Source organism: Acyrthosiphon pisum, chromosome A2 (genome assembly GCF_005508785.2).
Source record: "Acyrthosiphon pisum isolate AL4f chromosome A2, pea_aphid_22Mar2018_4r6ur, whole genome shotgun sequence".
Lineage (NCBI taxonomy): Eukaryota > Metazoa > Arthropoda > Insecta > Hemiptera > Aphididae > Acyrthosiphon > Acyrthosiphon pisum.
The window spans coordinates 14,341,562-14,356,309 of record NC_042495.1 but is presented as its reverse complement, the minus strand read 5'-3'; the positions used below and the strand labels follow the sequence as shown (position 1 = coordinate 14,356,309).

The 14,748-nt window shown below is 26.3% G+C and overlaps 1 protein-coding gene across 2 annotated transcripts in view; it reads left to right on the top strand.

The window, feature by feature from the left end:
• The first annotated feature begins 638 nt into the window (after positions 1-638).
• The window catches only part of LOC100161700 (ras-like protein rasC), a 188,142-nt gene continuing 174,032 nt past the window's right edge, over positions 639-14,748 (top strand). The window contains exon 1 of one of the 2 annotated variants that reach the window (XM_016804736.2): positions 639-874. The gene's annotated coding sequence lies outside the window, so the exon portion shown is untranslated. Of the gene's footprint in view, positions 879-14,748 lie in introns of both variants that reach the window. The other variant, XM_001942979.5, reaches the window with a different exon arrangement.

The following is a 14,748-nucleotide window of genomic DNA, read 5'->3' as shown; positions in this document are numbered from 1 at the left end:
TTTTAAACCATAATCTGTTAAAATAATTACAGACGCCAAGTAAACAAGTCGTATTATATTACACTTCATTAATACAAGCATATAAAGAACCCCCGTCATCACACATAGGTACAATAATAAGCTACCAAAAGAACCAATCTATGGAAACACGGAGTTAAATTAAAATAAAAAATGCATTAACCCAAAAATATTCAAAATCATATTTAATTTAGGTAGGTATATACAGTTTACGTACAGGTTTGTTGAAATACATTTTAATATAAAATAGATATTTTGGCCGTAGGTACCAATTAAAAGAAGCAAACGCGTAACATGCCACATTCATAATTTATTAAACGACCCTTTAATTTCAAAAATACTCCAGACCGGCGTCTTCAAACGACATTAAACAACTTGACGCCGACGTGTTTGTCCCATCGATTAAAATCATGTATAAAATAATAATAACAATACTAATATATTACCTACCTACCTATTTCGATTCGAAACGAATTCGCGATAAACGCGCGCGACCTCTACGTTACAATAAAAAACGTGTACCGTGCACGGTATATAATGTGTACCGTACCGATACGGTATTTACCGTGCGTTTGTACATGCGGCGGAGGCGGAGTCGGAGTACCTTTAAAGTCTCCGGACTTGCCGGCGCGAACGATAGTCTACCGCTAAACGTTTCGTGCGAATAACCGTAAGGGACAGAGCACGGGAGACGATCGCGATAAATAATAAAATTTTTGTTCGCAGTTAGTAAAACGATTTTATTATTTTTAAATTTTTTTGTTGTTTGAACTTTTGGCTGTTTTTTTACACTCTTACCGTTTCGAATAAACCTCGATCAACGCCGCCACGCTGGAAGTGCTGTTGTTGTTGACACGTGAGTTGTAATGAGTTTTCCTTGTTCATACCTATATTCATAGTCATTTCAATATTATTATTAACACGTCAATCAGAACCCCATATGATATTATAATATATTGTCATTATAACTGATACATAGATAAATATCAGACGAGTTCAATTTTAATTACTAAAAATGTCATTTACGTAAAAAAGTGTTCATGTCGAAATAAAAAATTCAGATCATTGTAATTAATCAAAAAGAATTATTTTTAAGCATAAAAACTTATTGATTTTCAAAGATAATAATATACATTTTTGAGTATATTTTGGAGTTAGGACAATATTTTCAATTGATTAGATTTTTATACATAATTTAAGGAGCGTCCCGTATTGTTACTACAATATAGACTACTTTTTTTTCGAATGAGAACTAACCGTTTTCACTATAAATTATTAAGCATATTATTTAAAACTCCCCATCACAAGCTATGCTTATAGGGGAGTTACACATTTTGTAATTTATCTTATATATTCCAATACTTTTGTACTGTCTTTTGATTTGCGTAATATACTATTATTATTATTATTATTATTTGTTTGAAAATGTTGGTGTATCCATACAAACATATTTTGAACGAATACCTTCTAAATATAGGTACTAAGCAGACTTCAGTAATATATGCTGCAAAAAGTATTCCGATTTGTAAACAGAAATTGTATTCCGTCAGCATTTGAAATATTTTCAGAGTATTTAATGATGTATTTCTTATTTCTTAATGATATTGAATATCTTATACATATCTTATCATATTTTAATATTGGCTATAATTCACAATTTTCTCAAAGACATGAAAAATATTTTGCCTATCCAATATAAAAACTATTTTTAAAGTATTTGGAATGTTATAGAATAGCATTTTGAATACTTTATTCGGAAGTTTTCGAAAATTTATTTCAAATAATTTTATGAAGTATTTTACTTAAATCTAGTATACTAAGGATAATAATAGTCCTTATAATTGATCAAGTACCTAATATTCAAATTTAAAGATTTTTTTTTACAAAAATATAAAATGTTGTTAAATTTATATAAATTACTATCATTGTCAAATCATCATAGCCCCACAAAATCTTCTTAACCATGGACCTATTACCCTTGGTTTACCAAGTCAAATAACACAAAAGCTGTTTGTTTAAATTTTGATTTGGAACACAACATTTATATCATCTGATTTATGGGAAAAAAGATAATTATGATCCTTAAATTATGTAAATAAAACTAAATATTTGAAAGAAATGTCATTGAGTGTGGTTACAAACTAAATAAATTCAAATGAAATAAACGGAGGTGAGTGTGGGTGTAAAATAGTATATAAACAGAGTATTTAGAATAACGGTTTTTCGATATTAAGACCCATGCACAAAACCGTTGGTCGATTTTCAACGTCCATTCGTACTATTTTTGCTAGAAATTCGGTTGATAATAATACGAACTGTTGTTGAGAGACGTTGCAGGTCTATCAGACAAATTGAATACTGTGTAAATAAAATAAAGTAGACATTTACAATAATGATTTTTTATTATTAACAGCTGAAAACAACACGGCACGTAGGCTGTGTAAGTTGCCGCGTGCGTCGGGCGCAGTAATAAATACGGTTTAGTTGTTTGCACGACTCGCCTCGATTACCCACACATGTCAGCTAGGTACTTAAATTATATAAGTAAGTAGTAAAATGAAATATTTATCAAATCTTATACGGACGAACTATTATTTTCAAAATATTGTTATTATGTTTAATAATATAATCGAATATCTATTGGCTATTAAATAATATGGATGATATTAAATTATTTTTTTCTGAAAAATAAATGGAGAATTCAAAAATTATATATATTGTATCATACTCTACTATCCCCAACGCAAAGTAAAGATGTATTCACATTGTATAATAACCGTAACAGGTAGTTATATAACTATTTAGGACATAGGTACCTATATATTTTTTATTTTAATTTACTGTCGGTAACAGTTATCGTTGTGAGTGATTTACTGATATTATTTACTTATGGGTTACATAATGAACAATACATATTATAATATAAACAGTTAGGTGTATATTATAATATAATGTAAATATCATAAAATATGATCTGGTCTTCAAGTTTTCATCTATAAATTATATCATATTGTCTATGTAACATGGTAGCTTATATATTCCTACAATAATTGCCAATAGGTCAATAGTTTGCACACATCTATTGAAAACAAATTTAACAAAAAACAGTAACATTTAAAAGAAATTGTTGATGGCGTGCTTAAAACGAGAACATATTATTTGGGGTAGTTAAATTAATTGTATTATTTTAATTTAACACTGGGGCATAATAGGGTACTTTTATTGATATGGCGTAATTTTTTTATTTAATTTTTAAGTTCACCTACTTGGGTAGGCATTAAATCTATAATAAGTATTCAATTAAAATGTATCTATTTAATAAATGTAAAAGCTTAAATTTACAGCACTTATATTATATAATATTATATATTTAATACTAAATAGTAAATACTCTGCACATAAAACGCACGCACACAAAATTATATTATTATAACGACCTAATAATTGATAAAAATTAAGTCGCTTAGACCAATGCGTTGTGCGGGAATATCCGAATATTGTATGATATGGTTTCCCGTCGGATGATTGATGAATCAACACGCATTACACCGCACCGGTCTTTCTCTACTTCGTCAATCTTTATCCTATTTTAGTTCAAATTTCCATTATTTCCGGACGCCATCTCGCTATAACGACATCGATTTCATTTTTATTCATCGCCATCAATTTATTATAATATGCCACTATTGTGTCCGCTGTTGTATTCGTCCCAACTGGATTAACAAATTATTATTAATAATTTCACGTATTTCGAATGTTCCATTTACATAATAATTATATAGTAGCTAGGTTATATTATGTGTGTTATAATGCCATCGATATGACGAAATAATATTATGATGTTACACAACAATGTTTTGTTTTTAGAGCCTCTTAATACCAAAACGTCTGGAATGTATTCGTGTAAAATCGATAATTTTTTACTTTAATAATAACTACAATTTAAAACAACACTAAAAAAGTCGTCATCATTATCTATTACTCTTATAATATTTCATTAATTGTGCATTCAAGTATATTTGTGGAAGGTATGATAAAATCGTTTATTTTCATCTAAGGCTATGATTTTGTTTAGTTAAAAAATATTTTTATATGTGACTAGTGTTAAGTCAGATAAATTACTGATTTGCAATCCTAAAAAAAAGTATAAAATCCTCTATATTATTGATATCTATACGAAACTCAATAGAATATATTTTACTGAACACATTGATGAAAATTTTGTAGAATTTCTATATCTCATTTTTCAAATGTCTATAGTCCATAATATTTATCAAGTAGGTTATTTTATACTGGTCTTAAACAATATTTAAACTTATGGTGAATAATATGATTATTAAATTACATATTTTATTGGATTAATTTTACCGTTTACGAAGTTTTGGTTTATTGAAAACGGTTATTTTTAATCTATTTTAATATAAGTTTATATATAATATATGAAATTTTAATTCAATGGAAAATAATTATATCCGCTTGTTATGTATTTCGATATCAATAAGGTACATAAATATTTTATCATATAATAATTAGTTCATCACAATGTACACTTCAATGCTCCACTTACAAAATCGAGAATGTATTTATTTGGTTAGTTTAAGACATAAGTAGTAGGTTAGTAATTATACTGCAGGTATAATATTAATCAATTGTAACTATGAAACACTCACTAATATAGCAACCACTTGAGTTTACATTTTTGTATATAACACGAGTGAATACGACTGTGTATTGAATTTAATAACAGTAAACAAAAACTGAACAATGTAAGTATATTTTTATTGACGCAGAAAAACAGCCAACGACCAGAAAGACAGCTAGGACAATGATGGGCATTTTAATATAGTATTAAACGATTTATAAAATATAGGACACTGCAGATTAGTATAATGATATAAATACCCGTATTCGTGCAAATATATTGTGGTTTTAATATGTTATTTTAAAATAATATGTTAATCTATTCGGTATTTTGTTTAATATTATATTGAAACAAATTATATTTTTTTTATATATTATACATTTGTGTAGGTATAAAATAAGTGAATAATTTATGTCTCATTTTATTGACTTTTTAAACATTTATATTTTAAGAAAGTGTTTGATTATTACAAAGCAGCGACAATTTTGAAAAGAAATTCTCAGACAAATTTTCTGCTTTGGTTAAAAAACTAAAGATGTATGTTGTCATTCCAACAATTAAAAATTAAAAACCTATTAAAACAACAATACATTTAAAAAAAAAAATGTATATATGTACTTGATAATCATTGTTATTGTTAAAACTTGCCTACAAAATCCAAGTTACAACTGACAAGGAGACGTAATTTGTTATAGACAGCTAAAACCCATGAAACTTATTTAAAATCCTGACCGCACACAATCAATATTCGATATAATATTGCGACTTTTCGAAAATATAGTTCACAGATATCAGATAAAATTTCAATTTTATTAGTGATATCATTCCTCTAACCAAAATATAGCAGCTGCAAATAATCATATTTTAGATGGTGTTTTCAATTATTTATCTGAACGAATTAAAAAAAAATAACTTAGAAGATATGCGCCCACATTCTCATAAATAAACTATCAATGCGGTTTTGTTCGTTATTTTTGGACAATTATTTTGATGACTGCAATTTGTAATAATAGTGTTCAGCTAATAAATTTATTTTGAATCATGGAAGTAAATCTAATTTTCAAATATTGTGTGGAAAAATAAATCGCGTACTTGATCTCAAATCTTAATAAACCGTGGAATAACACGCGTTGGAAACGTGCTGACTATTTACTCATGAAATTTCGATATAGGTATGAAAACGAAAATAATTAATGATGGTGCCAAAATATTTTTGAATACTGATACTTCAGTAAATCTGATCGGAATTCAATCATCTGTAAAGCAAATATTGATTTAATTTGGAATACCATGTGAATAATTTGGTGGGGTTCAAGTATCTACGACTTGTAAAAATAAAATGAAAGTAAAAATAAATGACGTATGACTTATTAGTTATTACAAACAACTGGTACGTTTAGTAAATAATTTCAACGATAAGGGTAAGGAAAATGTATTACTTATATACAATTAGCTAAAATAATTTAAAAAAAAACATGGATTAGTTTAGAAAGTTTACGGAATTGACGAATAAAAAAGCAATTTCAGGCTGTTAGTTTTATCAACTTATAATAAATATGAAGATCAACCCTAAAAAAAGATAAAAATTAAATGTATCATATACAATTTAAAATTTTAATTCGTGGTATCTTAAATCATTATGCTTATAAAAAATAAAACTTTAGTATTTTAATCATCTACATTTGAATAATAAACTACAAACTATGCACGTGAAATGAAACGTTATTTAAACCTGATTTATTTTAATGATTAATATTTTTTTTTTTTTTTTTATTTTATTTATTTGAAGTAATCTACAATCTATACATTTCTTAGTATAATAAGTAGGTTTGATAGGTGAAGTAAGAGTGATGTGAATAATAAGATTAGGGAAGATACCCAGTGGTAACACCCTGTGAAGTGATTAATATTATTAGCAGATAATTGTAAAAAAATATGTCTTATGAAATACAAATCAAGTTGTAGCCAATTATCAATAATTTCAGATATGTTTTTAAATAAAATATAATATAGTCACATGAAAGAATTCCAGACAATCGGATGGCTATTAAAGTAAAAAAAAAACTTAACCAATTAAGTATTCCAGGAAAGCATTTTTTTTTTTAAATTAGTTATTTGATTATCTACAAAGTACAACTTTTAAGTTTATATTATTGTATACAATAATGTTAATGATTAGAAATAAATTACGTATTTACAAACTACAAAGCATTTGTGAACATCTATAAAAGTAGTAGAATCCGGTTTCAGTAGAATCTTGATAATTTTTGACACTCCGAGTAATAACAATCATGTGCCCATTAAAAACACTGACCCGTTGCTGCAGCAGGCATTCACAAATCAACGAATTTAAAACTAAAATGACATAATATGCCGATATACTATTTAAGGATCGCTCTTTTAGGTAAGCATCTAGCTACTTCTGCAGTTATAAGGTCATATCCCGGGGATATCTTGAGGGAACATTGATTAATAACAAATTTGATATTATTTGGAGTGAAGTGATTAATAGGACCAGCCGATGAACATAGAGGTGAATTAAGATGGTCATTAACCTTATTATTATTGGTATGAGGTAAGATGTCAGGGTGAGGTTGAAAAATATCAGAAAGGTGAGTTTTAAAAAGTTCAGCTTTATCAGGGTCTGAAATGACATAGCTGCCGTCAGGATTTTTAATTGTTAAATTAGCAGATTTATATTTACAAATTTTTTAGTTTCTCTCCAAAGACTACCATCTTTGGAAGAGAGATTTGAAAGAAAGTTAACAAGAGACTCAGATTTTTGTTTTGCCAACACTTTTAAGATGGTTGGCTACTACTGGAAATTAATTAGAAAAGTGAACACCTTCCCGAAAAAACAAGTTTTATATTAAAAATAAAATTTTAAATCTTGTCACAAAAAATTATCTAGAAATTTATCTCACATAACTGTTTTACTTAAACAGATTCATAAAAAGATACTTTTACTTCTAGATAAGATAAGTAGATAAATTTTTTCGTCTAGATAATGTACAACCACTGTCACTATAAAATAATTATAATATTATGTTATCTGTTAGATAATGAAGAAATAATTACATAATCTTGACTGAGTCTCCGAGGCTTTGTTAATAAAAAGCTATAACGACTTAAGCACTAGCGCAATGATGACTGTTGACAAGTTAGAGAAGCATAATAATATAATATGCGATTAAAAACTTCATCGTCGTCCTTAAATGTTTACAAAATAAATGTTTAGGCTGACTTGAAAAGCATTAACAGTTAAACTTGGTAGTCTATAGAAAATTTAATACGTTTATATAGCGTGAGTTAAATTTAAAATCTGTTGAAGTTCGTCGATTATTATTGGCAGTATATACCTAATTAATGGAATAGACACAATAATAGTGCTTAATTTTACATAGATTGAAATAATTTCACAAACATGGCTGTAACTGACTGTAATGACAAACATATACCTTTTGAGACTTCACATATATTTCTCAAATATTTATTTTCAAATAATAAAAACGCGAGTAATACTTAGCCGTAATCATTTAACTGAATTATGTAAAAAAAATTGAACAAAATCACAAAATTGAGAAATTTGATGAAGTACTCAAGTACCTAAGTTAAATTCAATCTTTTATTATGTATATCATAATTAACTTTACATATTATTGGTATTTCATGAATATAAGTTAAATAAAATAAATGATCAAATTTACTTATATTTTTTAATCAGATTAATTTTAAAATACATCAAATTTCTATAGACAATTTAAACCCTATAATAATAAACTATGTACTTGCAATTAAATAAACGATTTACGAGGAAGATAAGCTGCTCAGTAAATATTATATTTTAAGAGTTACCAATAAAATAAACCTATTTTAATAAGTTTTTTTCCGATACAAATATAACGAATTACTATGGTTAAATTTTGTTTGGTGAATTAATCTCGTTTGCTATGTAAAATGTATAATTCATCAATAGAAGTAATTTTATTTCAATACATTTTAGAAATCAATAGCAATAATAATTATATTTTGTACTTTATACAAGTATAACAGTTTACGTTTAATTATATGGTTTTAAAATTGAATACGATAAAATGGGAAAATTAATGTATTTCTATTATATAAATATACAAGTCGGGCAATCAAATTAGATGACGACAAAACAATATTTTATTTAAAGTGACCATTGAAAACACTTTTTATGATTATGAAAACCATTTTACTAAAGAAAAAGTTTGGTAAATTGTATTAATATTAATATAATATTATACCTATAATGTATATAATACTATAACCCATATCGTTTTTTAAAAACACAGTTAAATATACAATACTATACAAATATTACATTGTTAGCTGTACATATAGTCTATACCTATAATTAGAGTATACAATATTTTTAAGCAGCAACAATCTCATATGTTAGGTTCTTATGAAATGCAGACAAATTAATAAATAAAAGGGGAAAGTAGGTATCCAATTTGGTGTACAGTTTAATAGGTGTCGAATATCAGTCTTGTAATACATACTTTTTAAAAGTTTTCAATACTAATTTTGAATGATCAGTAATAAAAAGAAAAAAAATTCCAAAAACAAATACTTTAAAAAGTGTTTGTAGATACTTTAAAATACTAATTGTTTACAAGAATTGTTTTTCTTTTATTAATTAACTGAACCATATTTTTTTTACATTTTCATGTTTTATACTAATTTTGTCAAGCATTTTACACTGTATAATTTGGTGGAACTATACATTTTGATTGACGCAGTATTTAGAATACTTCTCCGAGTAATTTTTATTTAAAAGTATTTGAATACTCTTAATCAAGTAAAATTAATTTATGTTAATTGTATATATTATAATTTATAACACTATAACCTATGTTTTTGTAAATATATTATTATTATTAGGTATTAAAAACTGTTGAGTATACCGCGTTATACAGTTAATCACAACCTATAATGCATGACGGGTTAAATTTCGAGTTATAACAATTTATGAGGGACCTTGTATGACATTTTCAAATTTTAGGTATGAATATTAAATAATTTAGGAAATGTTTAGCTACAAAATGATTAGCAAATTTTAAAAAATTTTACGAAATTTGTCAAATCTTCCAACGCTCATAATATTGAAATGTTTATATTTTTTTTTTCTTGGTTTTTATCGATTATTTTAAAAAGTATTGAGAATTTTAAATGTTGACATACTAAAAGGAACTACTAGATCCAATTTTCTACTAAAAAGGTCCATTGAAGTATTTTTTTCTAGGTACTAGAATAAGACGTGTTTTCCTCAGAATCGAAAAGTTTAAATAAATAAAACATTGAAACAGTTTTAAATTGTAATTATTTATTATAATTTAAATGTATAAAAAGTCTAGAAGGAAATTGGAAATTTGGTACTCGTATCATTTCATCATCTACAACGAGTGTACTTTATTGAATTGTATACTGTGTACTGTACAAGTGCGCCTGTGTAATTGTAATATAAAATCTGATAAATAATGATAAATAATTACAGAATTTAAACCTTCTTTAAAAACAATTAGATTTTCAAAAAAAAATTAAAATAATTATGTATAAAAATTTCAATCATTAAATATCTCATCTACTAGTATCAGAATCTAAACTGAAGTATTTTGTATAGGTACCTATACTTATTACATTTCAAACTATTTACTCGAAAAAAGATTTTATGAATTTGCTAGTACATATGAATGGCATATAGTTACCAACTCCAATATTACATGCAAATTGATGATATATAAATATTTTTATTTTGATAGAATAATATACTAAGTTTAGCAAATGAGAATATATATATTTTTAATTTAGTTAAAAGGAAATTGTTTAAAAAAGAAAAACTTTTGTATTTCTGTAAGTTAAAACAACGAAAGTAAAAATCGTTGAGTAATATAGTATAATAGTCTTTCCAAGTCAAAAATAATTTATTAATAAACTTATTATATTATACTATATGTATATATATATATATTTGTATTATGTATGAAAAATTAAAATAAGACCGTGAATTTTAATTAAAAATAGTTGTAAAAATATTGTTAAATAACAACTCTGGAGGTTCTCACATTTTATAAATGCGGTAGGTACATCATTATGATGAAACCCAAAACCAATTTTTACTCACATTATTATAAGCCAGAGTACCAAATATATCAGAGAAATTTTGTTTGCATTTTGTTTTATGAAGATGATCAAACTGGATCAAATATCAAAATATAATAACGTTGAATTTCCAGGGTGTAGCGTGTATGATAAAAGTCATACTTTTACATTTTGTAACGATATATCTGGAAGCTGTAAGTTTTCATCAGTCGAAATTCTAATTATTTTTTTTTATGTAATAACTTTATATCATCGCAATTAATTTAAGTTGGAATAAAATAACAGATATTTTTGTTTAACTTGTAACATACAACATAGTTGTTACATTTGTGTTGGATAATTTATCAACTTTTACATTTTACTGTATTAATATGTAACAAAATAAAATGTATGAAACTAACTGAACTTTTACTATATTTTGAAAATGCCAATTTTTTTTAAATATTCTAGAAATTATTTATAATAATTTGATTGTTTTTGTTGTACAATAATACCGGGATTTTCTACATATATCATGTATTCATGTATCCCACGAGGTCATAACACACTCACATTACACACTTAAAAGTGTTTATTATTTTACGGAAAATGTCTGTATTTAAAGACTATAATAATATAATAGTATTATTAATATTTAAAACTGTATTTTTAACTAAACACGAGTGCTTCAAATGTAATTATAAGAGTAGAACACTGTTGGCTGCAGTGAGGGATGTCTACTCCTGAAAAATATATAAAGTATATTATAAGATTAATATCACTGACGTAATGAATTAAAATTTGAATACCTTCATTAAGAAAAAGTTTGGGGACTGCTATTACCTAATTTAATGTCAGACCGTTATATTTATAATAGGTACGATATCTTTGTTTGTAAATAACCTGAGGATTATGAATGTATTTATTTTTTTTACGTATTCATTATAAACAATCAGAAAAAAATGTGTAATAGACAATTAATACCTACTCATGATTTATTATAGCATAAATATTCTGACTTTTGAAACTGAGATGCAGAAAAAATACATTTTTTTTTGTTAGAAAAACAATTTTATTAAGGTACCTAATTAACCTCCTAATTAATTAGTTTTCAAAAAGGAAATATCATCATACTTATAGGATTATAGCTGATTACAATTTTTAAATAGATGACATTAAAGTCGATAGATCTATAATAAGATTGTAGATGTTGAAAAATTATCATAGTGATAGATAATTATAAGTTATAACCACTAAACCACGGACTAAGATGTAGGTATATAATAACTTATAGCTGATAGTGATTATTGTTTTAAAAATAGATTTTAAATATGCTCATGTGGAACTGTGTCAAAAAAGACACAAAATATATCAAGTATATCTCTATATACAATGATTTAATAGAGTTACAAGCAACCATGACACTGTTATAACTATTAAAGCTCTTAAGTACCTATTAATTCGTTTTCTACGTAAGTGATAAATTAGATTTTATTCGAAGAAAGTGAGTAGGTATTAGTTATTCATGTATCAATCGCAGTATAATGGTTACTAATTGCGCAAGGGAAATCAGAACTATTACAACTGATTACAACCCTCTGTAAAATATTGTAAAAATTAAAAATACATCGAATGCAAAAAGAAGAGTTCAAAGCCGATTTCTTTTTCTTTATTTTAAAGAATACATATTTTACAATCTGCAGTATACCTACATGTAATGCAAAATGTAAAAGTTATAAAAGGTATATTATAAGACAACCTACGTGTTATCTTATGAGAACTCTCGTCCAATGACACCACTTCAAAAGCAAATTTCTGAAAACAAAAGTATAGCATCGACTGAGTTATTAAGATTCAAGAAAATTGTACAGGTTTATTTGTTTTTAGTTGTTACAATTTCAGTTTCCTTATTCATAAAATGAACTTGGACTAATTAACACACGGTATAAATTACAAAAAAAATATATTAGATCACGGATTATACAATCCAATCTTTACCAGGCAAAAGATGAATAAATACATATTTAGAATTAAAAAATTGAAAACCTATTTATCTTATTTGGATGTTAATTGCTACTTAGGAAGTTAATTTTTTTTGTAATACTTAAGTAAAAGTGAATTTTGAAAAAAAAAGAAAATTTTTTTGGTACAATACTAATTAAACTATACGACAATTTAAAAATCCATTTCCTACATAACCTTGAAAAGAGATTAAGGAATTCAAATATGTTTTAAAAATTAAAATAAGGCTTTTGGTACTAGCTGAATTTTTCTTCTATTTTTTATGACTTTTGTGGTACATGGGAGTTGAACATTTTTGACCGAAAAATAAAGTGACGTGTGACAGCGCGTATGTACGTTTCGGATTTTCAAGAACCTTAGCTGTAGTTTATCTTTAATTATATAAATCGTTTGGGAAACTCACGCGCACTAATGAACAGTCATACACACACAGTCAAACACAGCACTAACGGTGGATATAGAATAAATCCAATCCTTTTTTAATGGCTCACTTTCAACAGCCTTATGTTTTTATTTTTTATTAAACATTAAATATAAGAAAATAAAAAGGCAAAAAAGATTTTTAGGAGGGGGTGCCGCCAATGCCCCTCTCTGGCTACGACATTGAGTCTTTTAATGTACTGATGAGCATTCACACCTGCAGCGTGATTAAATATTTTGAGTGTACAATGATTGTATATTAAAAAACAATTTTTACGAATACCATTAATTGGCAATTAGATTTGTACAATTATTTAGAATATTTTGTAAAAAACGGAATACAAAACGTCCATGCGTCTATACAACAAACAGAGACTCTTGTCCGTGTCTGAGCTCAATTTCAAGGCATAGTGAATTCAATTACTGTCATCAAAGAAAAAAACGCATCTCATCGTCGTGTATATTACTATTTTGACCATTTTCCATTCTCGTATACGTTTCAGTAAAGCCTCTTGCGTGATTTCTCTTAGCCTCTACATCAAAGTCATGTCGTTAACTTAGTAAACGTTTTTTGAAACTCGATATTTTTTGAATTTCGTTTTTTTTTCTAAGCACAGATTTGTTGTACGCACCGGTCAGTTGAGCCGTCAGCGTGACAGTGCCTCACGTAATATATTAAAAAAAATATATTAGATTTAGTCTACGCATCTGTCACGTTGTATCGGGGAAAATTCATAATTTAATTATAACTACTTTGTTTAAAAAAAATTAATTTATATAATTATTTCAAAAATTATACTTACACGAGTATGATTCACTTGATAAGAAAATTAATTGATGTATTCTTATGATCTATAAAAATATACTTTCTCACGTTTTAATTAATATGCATTCGTACGTTTTATAAATTGATTTGATTAACAATTATTTCAAAAAGGTTTTAATTTTTTTTTTAAATAAGTACAAAGGTAAGATAAAACTTCTAGTTTTAGCATAATATATTATGATAATAATTGTAGTAAAAAATTAAATACAACAAACTTATGTTTTCACGTGTTGACTTTGATTTGTATCGTTGTATATCACGAGCAAAACTGTTATGCGTATACGAATGCTTTAAAGTGCCCAACATCAACATCGCGATTACTACAGTGCAGGGTTGCTTATGATTACTTATCTTATTGGTTTCTAGAAGTATTAATGAAGTTATTCGTTAGTGATTAATTAATGGAACGAGAGAAATAAATAAATAAATAGGTACCTATAATTATTATGTATAAAAGTAATGCAATTCAAATATCGTTTTAGATTCTGAGTGGAACGATGAATGTATTGATTTTACAATGATGTGTGTTTTTTTTTTAATTTTTTAATTTTTTAATTTTTTTTTGTGTCTGTCATCACCTTTTAGAGCAGTAAAACTACTTCGATTTTCTTCAACAGTATCTTGTTTGGTGGAAAAGTGTATCTAGTTGATGCATTCGGAGGTCAAAATTTTAAATTTCCAATAGTTTTCAAAAGCGCCGTGAAAAACAAAA